This window comes from Equus asinus, chromosome 25 (assembly GCF_041296235.1).
Source record: "Equus asinus isolate D_3611 breed Donkey chromosome 25, EquAss-T2T_v2, whole genome shotgun sequence".
Lineage (NCBI taxonomy): Eukaryota > Metazoa > Chordata > Mammalia > Perissodactyla > Equidae > Equus > Equus asinus.
Genome location: NC_091814.1, coordinates 49052741 through 49066421, shown reverse-complemented (window position 1 = coordinate 49066421; position 13681 = coordinate 49052741). Strand labels below are relative to the sequence as shown.

General features: G+C 41.8%; 1 long non-coding RNA gene across 5 annotated transcripts in view; it reads left to right on the top strand.

The window, feature by feature from the left end:
• The window catches only part of LOC106838689 (uncharacterized), a 275810-nt gene that overhangs the window by 41540 nt on the left and 220589 nt on the right, over nt 1-13681 (top strand). The window lies entirely within an intron of this gene.

Below are 13681 nucleotides of genomic sequence, written 5' to 3'. Positions count from 1 at the left end.
TATGTACTTATTTGCCATCTGTGTATCTTCTTTAGTAACGTGTCTGTTCAGAGCTCTTGCCCATTTTTAAGTGGGGTTGTTTGTTTTCTTGTTATTGAGTTTTAAGAATTTTCTATAACTTTTGGATGTAGTTTCTTTACCAGATGTTTGCTTTTCAAATATTTTCTTCCTGTCTGTAACTTGTCTTTTCATTCTCTTAAGAGATTGTCTTTTTAAAAAGAGGTGTATTATACAAATAAGCAGTTTCCTTGGTTTCCTGGGAGTGCTGTTACAATGTTATGAAAGAGGAAGACAGGGAAATTTCGTTTTAGTAAGAAAAGTTAAATTCTCTTAACTGAAAACTTAAAAAGAATTATCGCAGGGACCAGGAAGAACATTATCTGAATAATCAAATTTTGTGGATAAAGTGAACATCACAGGAATGTTTGGTGCCTTTTAAGTAGTAGCCCCATACTAGTGGGACATGTATGTTCTTCCACAGAACTAGTCCTCATGATTTTTCATCCAGAAACTTCTACCTTGCACTTCACTCCATTCCTTTGATAACCTTCTCTCTTAACTTATTGACCTTTCACCATTTACATATCTGTCTAAACCCCTTACATTTAATGCTCAGTGTGCACTACTGAATCATGAGCTTGGATTTCTTATCAAATGGGTTGAACCTCAGCTCTCAGCTCCATAACTTACAAGCTGTGTGACTTTAGGAAGTTGGTAACTTCCTACAGCCTATTTCCTTGTGTCCCTATCTCACAGATTTGTTGAGAAGATTGAATAACACATGTAAAACATTCAGCATTGTGCCTGGTGCTGGTGCTCAGCAAATGTTTGATTTCTTATCATTCTTTTTATTTATTCTGTAGGTTCTCCCTACCTTTACAGTCTATGACCCCTTTTTGACTACCAGTTTTCCTTGTTTGCGGCTAAATATTTCTCCAAATAGCATTGTGAGCAATAACGCCCTTCCTTCCTGCCACTGGATTCCTCTCTTTTAAGTGTCCTGTGGTCAACCCCCATGTGGTCTGTTCTGGTCTCATGGTAAAGCCGCCACACAGACACAGTTAATTGAAGTTGTTTCTTGGACCTGCAGCTTCCCTTTCTCCTTTAGCTGTTGCTAATTCTAGCTTTCCTCCCCTTTGTAGAGGCACTGAAGTCAGTTATATTAATAAGTATTTAGTGATGAACTACTATGTCCTTGGCATTTGACACGTTTGAGGGACTCACACACAGTAAAAGACACGATTCTTCTCTTCAAATTGATTATCTTCCTGGGGAGACAAGAAATATACACAAAACAGACCCCAAGGTTAGACAGAGTGTGTCTAAACGTTAGGTACACTCAGAATGTGAGCTGGTGGTTTCATAGGATTCACTGGAATGTCATGCAAGTGACAACTGCCCAGGTTTAGGCCCCACACTCTGACTAAGAGGGACACCTCCTGACTAAAGGAGTTAAGAGAAATGAGCACAGGGTTAGTGGTGAGGGGCAACAAAGAGAGTGAATGGCGTTGGTGGTTGGGGATCACTGGAGGATCATAGAAAGCAGCTGCTCTGGGGAGTGGGGGAGAACATGACCATGAGACATAGGCTCCTAGAACAGGAGAACTTCCTCTTTCTCTCCTCCCCACTTTCTTCATGTCCATTTACTGTTAGTTTTATGGGCATAGACATATGTCTAGTGAGAACTGTGATTTGCAGGACTTTTCTTATGAAAAAAAATTATTCATCTAAATGTCAGGTTTTGCCATTGTTGTTAATTCAACATTTATTTTAAAAAAATACTTTACCTTGGTGCAAAGAGGATTTAAGAAAGTTTACAGGGGCCGGCCCCGTGTCCGTATGATTAAGTTCGTGAGCTCTGCTTTGGCGACCCAGGGTTTTACTGGTTTGGATCCTGGGCGCAGACATGGCACTACTCATCAGGCCATGCTGAGGTGGCATCCCACATGCCACAACCAGAAGGACTCACAACTGAAATATACAACTATGTGCTGGGGGGATTTGGGGAAAAAAAGCAGGAAAAAAAAGAAGATTGGCAACAGTTGTTATCTCAGGTGCCAATCTTGGGGAATCTTGGGGAAAAAAAAAGAAAGTTTACAGAGCTTAAAAAATGAGAAAGAAAAAGTAAATGAATAAGACAAATGAGGCGTTGTGAAATTAATGGTGGGAACATCAGATAGAGCCAGGAGTAAAATTAGAACACAGAATTCAAGCTATGGAGTTCACGACATTTGTTGGAGGTGGGCCTGTCTAGGAACCAATAAGAGAAGCAAACATGATTGTTTACAAAGCCTCCAGGATTCCTTAGGTAACGATCAAGCCATGGTACAGGAGAAAAGTAACCATTCCTGATACAAAGGGCATGGAAAGTTTTACCCTCAGGGTCTTCATAGATCAAAGATTCAGAATTTAAAAACTTGAGTTCGACTTTTGTATGAACTTTATTGTAGGAAGGAAGGAGGAGAATGTTTACTAACCAGAAACTATTGTGCTCAATTTCCTTCAACAAAATTATAGGGTTTCTTTTCCACTTGAGTATATCCAAGACCCATCCAAAGTTTCTTCATGATCTTCAGGAGAGGAGGAGGCCTCATGACACTCAGAAAGGGAAGATGACGCATCTTGTCAATCTCAAAAATAATTCCCTCTCCTCCTGCACCTTTGGTTATGGACTAAATTATTTCCTCCCCCAAATTTACATGTTAAAGTCCTAATGCCCTGCACCTCAGGATGTGATATATTTGGAGACAGGGACTTTAAGGGGTGATTAAGTCAAAATGAAGTCACTGGGGTCATCCCTAATCTAATGGGACTGATGTCCTGAAAAGAGGAGATTGGGACACACAGAGGACACCCATCACATACACACAGAGAGAGATGACCACGTGAGGACATGGCAAGAAGGTGGCCATCTGCAAGCCAAGAGAGAGAAGCCTGAGAAGAAACCAAACCTGACAAAACCTTAGTCTTGGTCTTTTAGCCTCCAGAGCTCTGAAAACATAAATTTCTGTTATGTAAGCCACCCAGCTGGTGGTTCTTTGTTACGTCAGCCCTAGCAGACAAATACACCTCCCAAGGGGTCTTACCCGCCACTGCAAGATTCCCTTTGCTTAAGTTTACTTTTATCTTGTCAATACTCTCTTAACTCAAGCTTTAAACTTCTTATTGTGATACTCATGACCTTAAAAAATCTGGCCCCAATCTACCTTTTGCCACTTACCCACACTACATAAACCTCCTCTAGCAAAGTTGCTCAAGACATCACCTTTGGGTGTGCTTTGTACTATACATATTCGTGTCTTTGCTCATTCTACCCAAAACATTGCAATTTCCATCCTTTGAAATCTTACACACTTTTCAGTGTTCATCTCAAATACCCACTCATCTCCAAAGCCTTTGGTTATCTTAACTAGCATTTCTTCCTCTTCTGAATTCTTACGTTTTGTCATGATTTATTCACAAGTCTTATTCCTCTTGTTTGAGAGTAAGGTCCTAGAAGGCACAAATCATATTTTTATATCTATATATGAAGTTCCTAGCATAACACCTTCTAAAGAGAAGGTGCTTTGTTCATTAATTTATTCATCCATGCGTTGCTATTAGCCACATAAGGTATTAATTTGTAGGGGATACAACAGAGAACAAAACAAGTGTGGCCTCTGCCCCATGGAGCTTACATTCCATTGGAGGTGCAGATAAATGAGTAATCAAGTAGTTACAGGTTACCAGTAGTGCCTCAATGCAGAATTATGTTGTGACCTATTTCAGAGTGCATACTCAAAGAGGGCCTATGGAGGAGATGCCATTGAAGCTAAGACGTGTAAAGTAAGAAGAAACCATCTCCGTGAAGAGGGATAAGCAAGTGGTAGGTTCCTGAGGCAGGGATGAGTTCCATGTGCTCCAACTAGTATACTTAGGGCCCAGTGAGCAAGAAGGAGGGAGTAGGAGGTGAGCTCAGGGAGGAAGGCGAGGACCAGGTTCCTGCAGGGCCTTGGAAAAGAGTTTGGGTTTTATTGGGAATTCCGCAAAGAATTTTGAGCAGGGAGGTGTCATTTTTTAAAAAATCTCTCTGCTATGGAGAGAATAAATGGTAAGGGTGAGAGCATGGAGATGCATCAGGAGGCTATGGTGATATCCCAGTTGGAAGCGGTGAGTCGTGAACAAGAGTGGCAGCAGTGAAGAAAGAGAGAAGTGGGTGGAACATGATATTCTGGAGGTGGAACTTACAGATGGACGTGATGTGGGGAAAGAGAAGAAGAAAGACTAGCCCCAGATTTCTGTTTCTATTAACAATGCTTTTCCTTTTTTATTTTTTAATTGTAAAGTAGGACCTGATCATTAAAAACAATCTTATACAACACTCACGCACACAAATGCACCCACACGAGCACTGAAGTATATATGTGTATATGTATATATATCCAACTACTAAATATATATTCAATTATTAAACAGATTATCCCTGACAAGCAGAATTTAGTGAAGTTGAGAGCTTTCCTTTTTTGCGGTGTGTGTGTGAGAGTGTGTGTAGTGAAAAAGAAAAAGCATGTTACTTGAAATAAAACCAACTATAGCCATTTCTGTCTTCCCTGGGCATAGCATAAATCCATCTTAAGTCAACACTGTTTTGCTAAGAAAAATCACCTTGGTGGGTCCTTTTGGTGAATGTCCTGGGGAGAGAGCGGGAAACAAAGGAGAGGTGAATTACCCTGGATAACAGTGAAAGGACTACATGGCTACATGGGTAGCCTGGGAGAGAGGTTCAGAAAATGAAAGATGGGGGAACATCCGTGGAGGGGCATCCAATAGGGGGCCTGAGGAAATCCTTGGTGGGCGGCCCATCATCTGTGGTGGAGGTGTTCATTTAACTTTAGGATGGCGATGACTAATATTTCTACAATTCCCTCAGCTTTGCTGTACGCCTTCCTAAGTTTTCATTAAGCTTTTGTTACACACAACAGCTTTAAGCTAGTGGTGGTTTAGGAAGTAAAAACACGAAGATTGACATTTCGTGCGGGCAAGGTGGTGTTGGAAGAGGAGAGCAGGCCCAAGAGTTGAAAGTCAGGTAGTAGTCATAGAGAAAAAGGCTGAAGAGTGGACTAAAGGAGGGGAAATGGACGTCGTTCTCTTTCCCTGTCCTATGCGTGAGGAATTCCCTCAGTTTGGAACTTGGGTACTTTCTGCCATTTTATTTGAGTAGTTAAAAAACTTTTGTTCCAAAAGGCTGGAGTGCTGAGGGATATACAGGCAGAAGAATCCGATTGTGTGCGTGCGCAATATATGAACCACGTTCAGCTGTAGATAATTGTATCGACAGCTGAGAAATACTGGAGATGCATGAGAAGGCTTTATCTATATTTATCTATATAGCTATAGCTGAACACATTTCTGGAACATTCCCCTATAGGTTTCTAGAGGTAGAATAAAATTCTTATGAGAAATTTCTGGGCTGTGAGTCACAGTTCTTTCATTACTTAGAGTGCATCGGCATCCTTGGCAAGGTATGGCAATGCCGGTAGGGGGCAAGGAATCTCTGAAATTTCAGGGTCTTGTATGCTCCATAGATAAGAGTTGGCAAAATTGTTAGATGACTTTTAAATTTAGCTTTTTCAATTATAACAACTTCTGCATTTAATTATTCTGTGTTTGAAAGGTCACTAGAAACCAAGAGTTTAAAAAAATAGTTGTTGAAACTGGAAAAAAAAGTTTAATCAATTTCCATTCAAACCAAGATCCCTTCTTGCATTTTTTTTCCTTTGGGGAGGTTATGGGGCAGAAAGAGGTTGTGGGGAACAAGTGGTTATTGTTTTTGTGAAACTCTTTGGTTTTGACTCTGACCTTTATCTTATAGTAGAAGGTAGAGTATTCTGTATTAAATGGAAGAAACCTGTGGTGAGGGAGTAGAGAAACTGTAATTGGGGAAGCTGAAATATGGCCTACCAGAGACCCCATGTTGTCTAGGGAGAATTACTTAGCAATGGATAAACTCTAAGCTGCACACCAGGGTGCCTTGCAGGTGAATTCCAAAGATCAACAGTCCAGGGACGTTTTGTAAGCTTGAGAAATCTGTTTGTCTTACCACCTTTGATCAATACCATGCTCTCTCCTCCTAGTTATATCCATAACTCCTCTTGCTTTCCATTTGGTTTAGGAAAATATTGACATATTCAGAAGTCTTCCCAAAAAACCAAAAAAAAAACAACAACAACAACAACAACAAAAAACTTCAGGGTTACTCAAGTTCATCTGCAGCCACATCCTTCCAAAAATGCCTATTTCTCTAAGAAGACCTACATCTTAAGAAGGTAGGAGGAATAAAGGAAGAGAGGTGAATGGTTTTAGATTGAGTTCACCCTTTAGTATTCCCCAGGTTTATAATATGCATATATTGTAAAAGTGAGGTTCTTTCTTGGTTCTGTAGTTGACCTTGGGAAATTTCTGAAGAACCTAGGTGTTTTTTGTAATAAAGTACCCAGGGGTATTGTGAGGACTAAACTACTTGAAAGCGTCTCTGTAATATTAACTTAATATATCATTGTTGCTTTCAGCCTTTACAGTTTATTGCTCAAGGTTATGTACTTGCATGCTGATACAATGTGATTACTTCAGCTAAGTTTTTGCTTTTCATGAAGACTCATTTTGTCTGTAGTTAGATTTGTTACTCTCTAGGGAGCTACACAGAATGCATAGATGCCTTGGGACAGCAAATTCTTCGTGAAAGCGGTGAATTGGCAACTTGTCAGAAGGGAAAACCAAATAACCAAATGAACAATCTGTTTTTCCCTTTCCTTCAAGCTCAATCAAAAGAATCCACAGTAAGGCTTCAGAAGGTGCTACCCCTAATCCCAGCTGGGGAATTCCTTGGTTCTTTCCAACAATTATGGTTTACCAAGAACTGTCCTTACACTGTACTGTAATCTCGAACATCTGTAACACCATGCTTGCTCAAGAAGCTGCCTGCTCACTGGCTTGTTTGTCTACCAAATTTAAGCAAGAGTACCCCAGAAGCAGAAAGCTTCTTCAGGACAGGGATAGTGTCTTATTCATCTTTTCATCCCTAGAGCTAAGCATTATGCTTTGTACAATGTAAAGGAAGACTATTTACCTAGGCAGGAGGATCACTTTTGAGTTGATCTCAGGATGGTGTCACTCTCAGGCATTCTGGACTAGTCTTTGGGAGCATTTCCCTGGCTCTTCAGCAAAGAACACTGAATTAAAATACCAGGCATCCTATGTGGATTGACTCAGAGCTGGAGCAGAGAATCTGTAATGGCAGGGATGGGGAAGTAAGAGTCTTAATAGTGAGGCTCACAGCTGCCAAGAGCTGGTCTCTTAGCTCTGGTGGGAGCAAGGGCCCACTGCCAAGTGGTCACACTTGTGTTGAGCAGGACAATAACTGTGAGGATAGAGCCCACAGTGAGAGAGGTCAGTGTGCATTCAGCGGAACAGGAGACCCTGGGATACCAGGGAAAAGATAAGACTGGGGGGTTTGGAGCCTATGTCAACAAAGTGGAGGGGCTGATGAGATCAAAGACACTGTAATTGCTACCCATCATGGGCAGAGGAGTCCTGGGTTACAACCAGGTGGTCACAATAATCATAGACCCCTTGGGTCAAACAGTTGATTTGATGAACAGATAGAGGTAGCAGTCAACTTTCTTCACAAGTCCATGATTCCACCCTTTTAGTGAGAGCAAATAATTTGATAGTTCCCAAGGGAAAATCATGCTCTTGAGCAGAAATGCCATTTTCCCATGAGGGAGATGTGTTTGAGTGAGTGTGTTCTCTATATGAAAAGCCTCTTCAGATTAGATCAGATGTGCAGCTGGGGTTTGCGTAGGGGCAACCCACAGGTGAGAAGCACCTCACTTAGGTTTGTGTCTGAGTGGGCTGAGCAAAGAGGGAGGTTGCGAGGAGCCCCGTGGGCTTCAGAAGATCAGTCCCAGTCCTATATGAGTGGTTGGCTGGCTGCCCAGCTGCTGCTCTGTCTCTAGCGAAGCTTTACATTCAACCTTTGAAAGTGTTCTCACATGTAGATCCTGTTTATGTAAGAAGTTTGATCAAACACCCCCACAGCTGCACAGTGCTTTAATTACGTACTGAAAGGGTGTCCTCTCACCCCCGCCCATCACTCAATACACAGAGGAGAAATGCTGCTCTGTTCTCTAGGCCCTGAGTTTCTGAAGTGGAATCACCTCGCACAAAACTATCCATCTTTCAGTGGGTACTGCTCTGGCCAGCTGACTCACATCGCTGCAGGGCTAGGGGTTATTGATCAGAAATTGCTTACTTTTTCTTGTTAGATTTCTTTCATTCTGAAGCTCTCTTTCCTCTCCTTTGTCCATCATCTTTATAGTGTCCTCCTCGTCTGTTAACCAGAATGACTTGCTCAACAAACTTGTTATTCAAACATGAGACATCTTTTTGCTTTTTAATTATTTGCTTGAACCGCTACACATTTTATCAGCAAGAAGTCCAAAATTTCTCTTTTTAGGCTCTCCTACTTAAATTGCCAGGAACTTCAGGGTTTACTTGGTGCAAAAAGGGACTCACCCCGTTTCCAATGCTAGGTATCGAGAGAACTGAGTCTTGTCAGACTCTTGCCCACCACCACTCAGGATTGCTGCTAAAGACCAGTCCTGCACATATCTTGAGCAGTGCCTGTTCACGGCAGCAGTGATGCCCTTCATGGTCCAGACTCCTCCATTTTCTGCATTGGTTCTTCATCCACACTTGGTCCCTATGGATATGGCTCTAGCAGAAAGCTTTTTTGGTTCACACACACAGACATGCTGGGCCACAAGCTGACCAACACCGAAAGGTTTAGCTGGGTTCCAATAACTGTTACCTACCTCAAAGACAGAGTCAACAAGCCCCATCTTTCCACCCAAATGGCTGCACAGTCTTTTAAAGCCACTCAAAATTCAACATGTCTTTCATATCCTTCCTCTGTAAAAATAGTGCTTCATTGTGGCAGATAAAATGCAACCATTCATAAGTCCATTTTATTTTGGGCCCACATGCCATACCTTTCCCGGGCCTTGCCATAAAAGCATTCCTGTGAGATCTTCCATGCAATCTTTCTCTTATCAGTGTGCCTGGAAGTAAAGGATTCCGAGACGGTCGAGGCACAAGTTGGGAGAGCCTGACCCCTGAGCCACTGCTGAGAGGACATCCTTCTGGGAGAGTAGCTGACCTGCACTGGACCTTGTGAACATGAGAAACAAATTTTCACTTTGTGAGTTCTTAAGATTTGGGAGTCTATCTGTTATTGTGGAAGAGCTTATCCTCCCTTAACTAATACACTTATTAATCAAAGCAATTTACCCTCCCTAGACGATGTCATTTAACTTGTCTCTGCACAACCAAGAGGAACCTTTTACATGTATCCCCCCGAACAAAAAGGTTTGCTTCAGGTGGTCTTTCTTACTGATGCCCTGATGTTAAAGAGGTTGGCATTTCTAGTACCACACCTGTATCTGTCAGCTCGGCTAAGTTATGCAGTGGTAACAAATGACTCCCAAATCCAAGTAGCTTATATCAATAAAGGTTTATTTCTTGCTCAATTGGCATTTCCATCACTGGTCAGTTGAGGCTCTGCTCCATGTTGTCTTCACTGTGAGCCCCAGAGTGATGGTGTTGTATCTATCTGGGGCATCGCCAGACTCATGGGAGAGGGAAATAGAGCCCAATGGACCACATGTTGGCTCTTAAAGCTTCTGCTTGTAAGTGACAAACATCACTTCTGCTTGCATTTAATGGACCAAAGCAAATCACATGGCTGAGCCTGATGTCATGGAGGGTGATATATAATCCTGCAGGGAAGGACACCACAGAAACGGGAACTGAATATTTGGAAGAATAGTAATGTCATAGATCAAAATCCTCAAAGGACACCCTTCTTTAATTTTGTCTTGACAGGCATCCTGTTATTTTAAAAAGGTACAGGATAGGATGGTGGTGGGGCCCTGCTTAATTTAAATCCTTTGAAAATACATCTCTCTCTAGCACTGAGTCCAGAAAGAGACAGGAAAACTTGTTAAAGGAAAGGTAAAAGTACTAACTAACCTGAAACTCAGTGCCCTTGAAACAACCTTGTGCAAAGGGATACTCAACTACCCTCTGCTCCCTTCTCTAGTCAGCTTCTCTTTTTGTTAGCCTCATGATATCATGACTTTCTTGGACTGTATTAGTTTTTCTATTTGTGCTGTAACAAACTACCGCACATTTAGTGGCTTAAAATAACACTCATTGATTATCTCAAAGTTCTGTAGCTCAGAGGCCCAGTCACAGCATCCAAGACTGCTCTGATCTCACAGAACTGAGACTCAAGGACTCAGCAAGCACCTGGAGGTTCTGGGCGTGTGCTTGCTTCCAGGCCCATTCAGGATTTGGGCAGATTCATTTGTGGGTAGTTGTTAGAGTACGGCATCTGTCTCCTTGTTGGCAGTTTATCAGAGATTTTTCTAGTTTCAGGAGGCCACTTGCATTCCCCGACTCATGGCCCGCTTCCTCCATCTTCAAAGCCAGCAAAGAGGGTCGAGTCCTTCTCATGCTTCAAATCTCTCTGACCCTCCCCTGCTGCCTCATCTCACCTCTGCTTACCTTTTCTGCTGCATCTCTCTAACTGACTCTTCTCCCTTCACTTTTGCTTTTAAGGGCTCATGTGGTTATATTAAGCCTACCCAGATAATCCAGGATAATCTTCTTATTTTAAGGTCAGCTGATTAGTGACCTTAATTCCATCTGTAAAATCCCTTCCCAGCAGTATCTAGATTAGTGTTGAATAACCAGGGGATGGGAATCTTGGGGACACATCTTTAGAATTCTGCCTACCATATGGGTTTTTATTATACCTGTGAACCAGATAACTATTTGGAAAATTTCCTTAAACTTTTTCATCTTGTAGTAAAAGCCAATAAGTTTGCTGATATAAAAATCTACCACTTAGAAGAGAAAACCCTATAAACAAGGCATGTCCTGGGCACAGTGATTTCCATGACTAGACCTTGAAGTTGGGGACAGAACTGTATATTCTTCCCCCGCCCCGCACCCCACAACTTGTGCCCAGTAGGTAGTCCATGGATGTCTACTGCTGTTGCTATTCTGGCTATGGCTGCTGAGGAACAAAATAAGCCCAAGTCTACTTCTGTTTCAGGCAGATTCTGAGGGCCTGTGATGAACTACGTGCACAGTCTTTTAAAATAGCCAGTGTGACCTAGCTTATAGAAAAGGCCCTTCAGGTTGGCTCATAACCTTTTCTCATCCATCAGCCTTAGCCTGCCATGCAACCTCAGCTTTGCTGAGGAGTGGGGTGAATATATTTGCATGTTTTAATCAGTATAAAACCTGACAGTGTGATGATTTCTGAAATTAATAACAGAAAATTTAGGTGGATTCTAGTGGGAGACTCTTTTCTTCCCCACTCCATATTCCTCTGTGGCCCATATGGAAAGGAAGTCCCACCAACCCTTCTATCCTTTCTGGGAAGTACCTGAGGGGAGTTTCTGTGTTGCTTTCCACCCCTTACATGCTCCTCTCCAAGGGAAGAGGAGCAGCTAATCTTATAGAGAAGAGTCTGATGTCCTCTGGGCTGGGTCTGGTGTCTGAGAGGGTAGGGTTTCTTTAAAAGCAGGGAACAGACCTCACATTCTCTCTGGGCACTAACTACAACCTGGGTAGGTAAAGACAGAGTGCTCCCTCCCCCTCCCTTTGTGCAAGAGTTGCAGCCGACTCACAGCTGGAGCTTGCTTTCTGGAAGCAGGCCCAGAGGCACCCTCACTCTCCTGGGCTTTCTTGGCTTCTCTGTCCTACTGTTACTGGGCCTATGGAGCAGCTGGGTAAAAATTCATGTGGTCCTCTTGACAGACTTGATTCTCCCAAGCTCTGGACTTACGAAAGCCCCATTTTAGCTTCAGGTCCAAGCTGAGTATTTTAGCAAGGGAGTCTGTACTAAGGGAGTTATTGGGCCTTCATTAGTAAATATTTGCTCCCCAATTTGCTCATTGTGGATTTACTCAATGGTTACAACTCAGAGAAGAGTTTGAGACAGTGAATTAACCTGTCCTGGTCTCCAGCATTATGGATATTCCTATAATCTTAGGATAACAAAGAGGATCAGTTAAGCACAGCACTAAATTCAGAATCCATAGAGGAAAAGATGGCTGAGTTTGACTGCCATAACACCTGGACGATTAATATCATTAACATTCAAACCATCCTAAAGACAATGCAAAAAAGATGAAAGCCTCAAGTAGAAAAATGGGCAAAGGATAAAGCATTTTGGGATCTGGCCCTGCTCATCTCTCTGACCTCATCTCCTGTCATCTTTCCCTTCTCTGGTTTTTCTTCCTTCCCTAGAATGTGCTAGGTTGGTCCCTGCCTCCGAGCATTTATCCTTGCTGTCACATCTCTCAGTTTTATTTCCTTCATAGCATTTTTCACCCTCTAAAATTTTCTTTAATTTGTTTACACGATATTAGTTTGCAAGGCTGCCAAAACAAAATACTAGAGATTGGATGGCTTCAACAATAGAAATTTATTCTCTCACAATTCTGGAGGCTAGAACTCCAAGATAGAGGTGTCAGTAGGGTTGGTTTCTTATGAGGCCTCTGTCCTGGACTTGCAGGTGGCCATCTTCTCCATGGGTCTTCATATGATCTTCCTTCTGTACATGTCTGTGTCCTAATCTCCCCTTCTTGTTAGGACACCAGTTATATTGAATTAGGACCCAAACTAATGACCTCATTTTAACTTATTATCTCTTTAAACACCCTACCTCCAAGTACAGTCACATTCTGAGGTATTGGGGGTTAGGACTTACAATATATGAATTTTGGGGGGACACATTCAGCCTATAACACATGTATATGGTTTATGTTCTCCTTACCAAAATATAAATCCCATGGTAAAAGGGATCTTATCTATTTTGTTTCATGTTATATCTAAAGCACTTAGACTGATACCTGGTCTGTAGTAAGTATTCAGTAAATATTTCCTCAATAAATGAAGAAACTTGGATAGTTTAGGTGTTTATAGGATTTAGATAGTTTAGATATCTCTAGAATTTGGTGACATAATATGTGAAGGGCAAGTCAGGGAAAAGTATTGGATGATTTCTAGCTTACATGATTGAATGGATATTGGTACCCATCAACATGATAAGAGACAAAGGAAAAGGATCAGGGTTTGGGGACCTATTTTCTTAGAGATACTTGGAATATATTCAAATGGGAAAGTTAAGAAGCCCTTTCGATACGTGGCCTGGAATGCAGTAGAGAGATCTTGGTCAAACACATAGATCTGGAGATCATCAGTTCATAGCAAGTAACAAAATCAGGATGGCAAATGAGATCATCCAAAAAGCACATGCATAGGAAAGAGCTAATATAGAAACAAGGAAAATACCAGTGTTTAAAGGTTGCGTAGAGAAAGCAAAGTTTGACTGAGAAGTGGTAGGATCTAGGAGGAGAGCAAGAAGTGAGGTATCATGGAATCAAAGGAGGTACAAATATTGAAAGGAATGGCCGCCTGTGTCAGGAGAACTGTTTCTCATAGACTGTTCCAAGGAATAATCTTCCCATGAAATAGTAATCGGAAAAAGATTCTGTGATCAACTAAGTGTGAGAAATGCTGAAATCTACATACTTCTCTTGCGAAATCACAAAAAATTAGCATATTA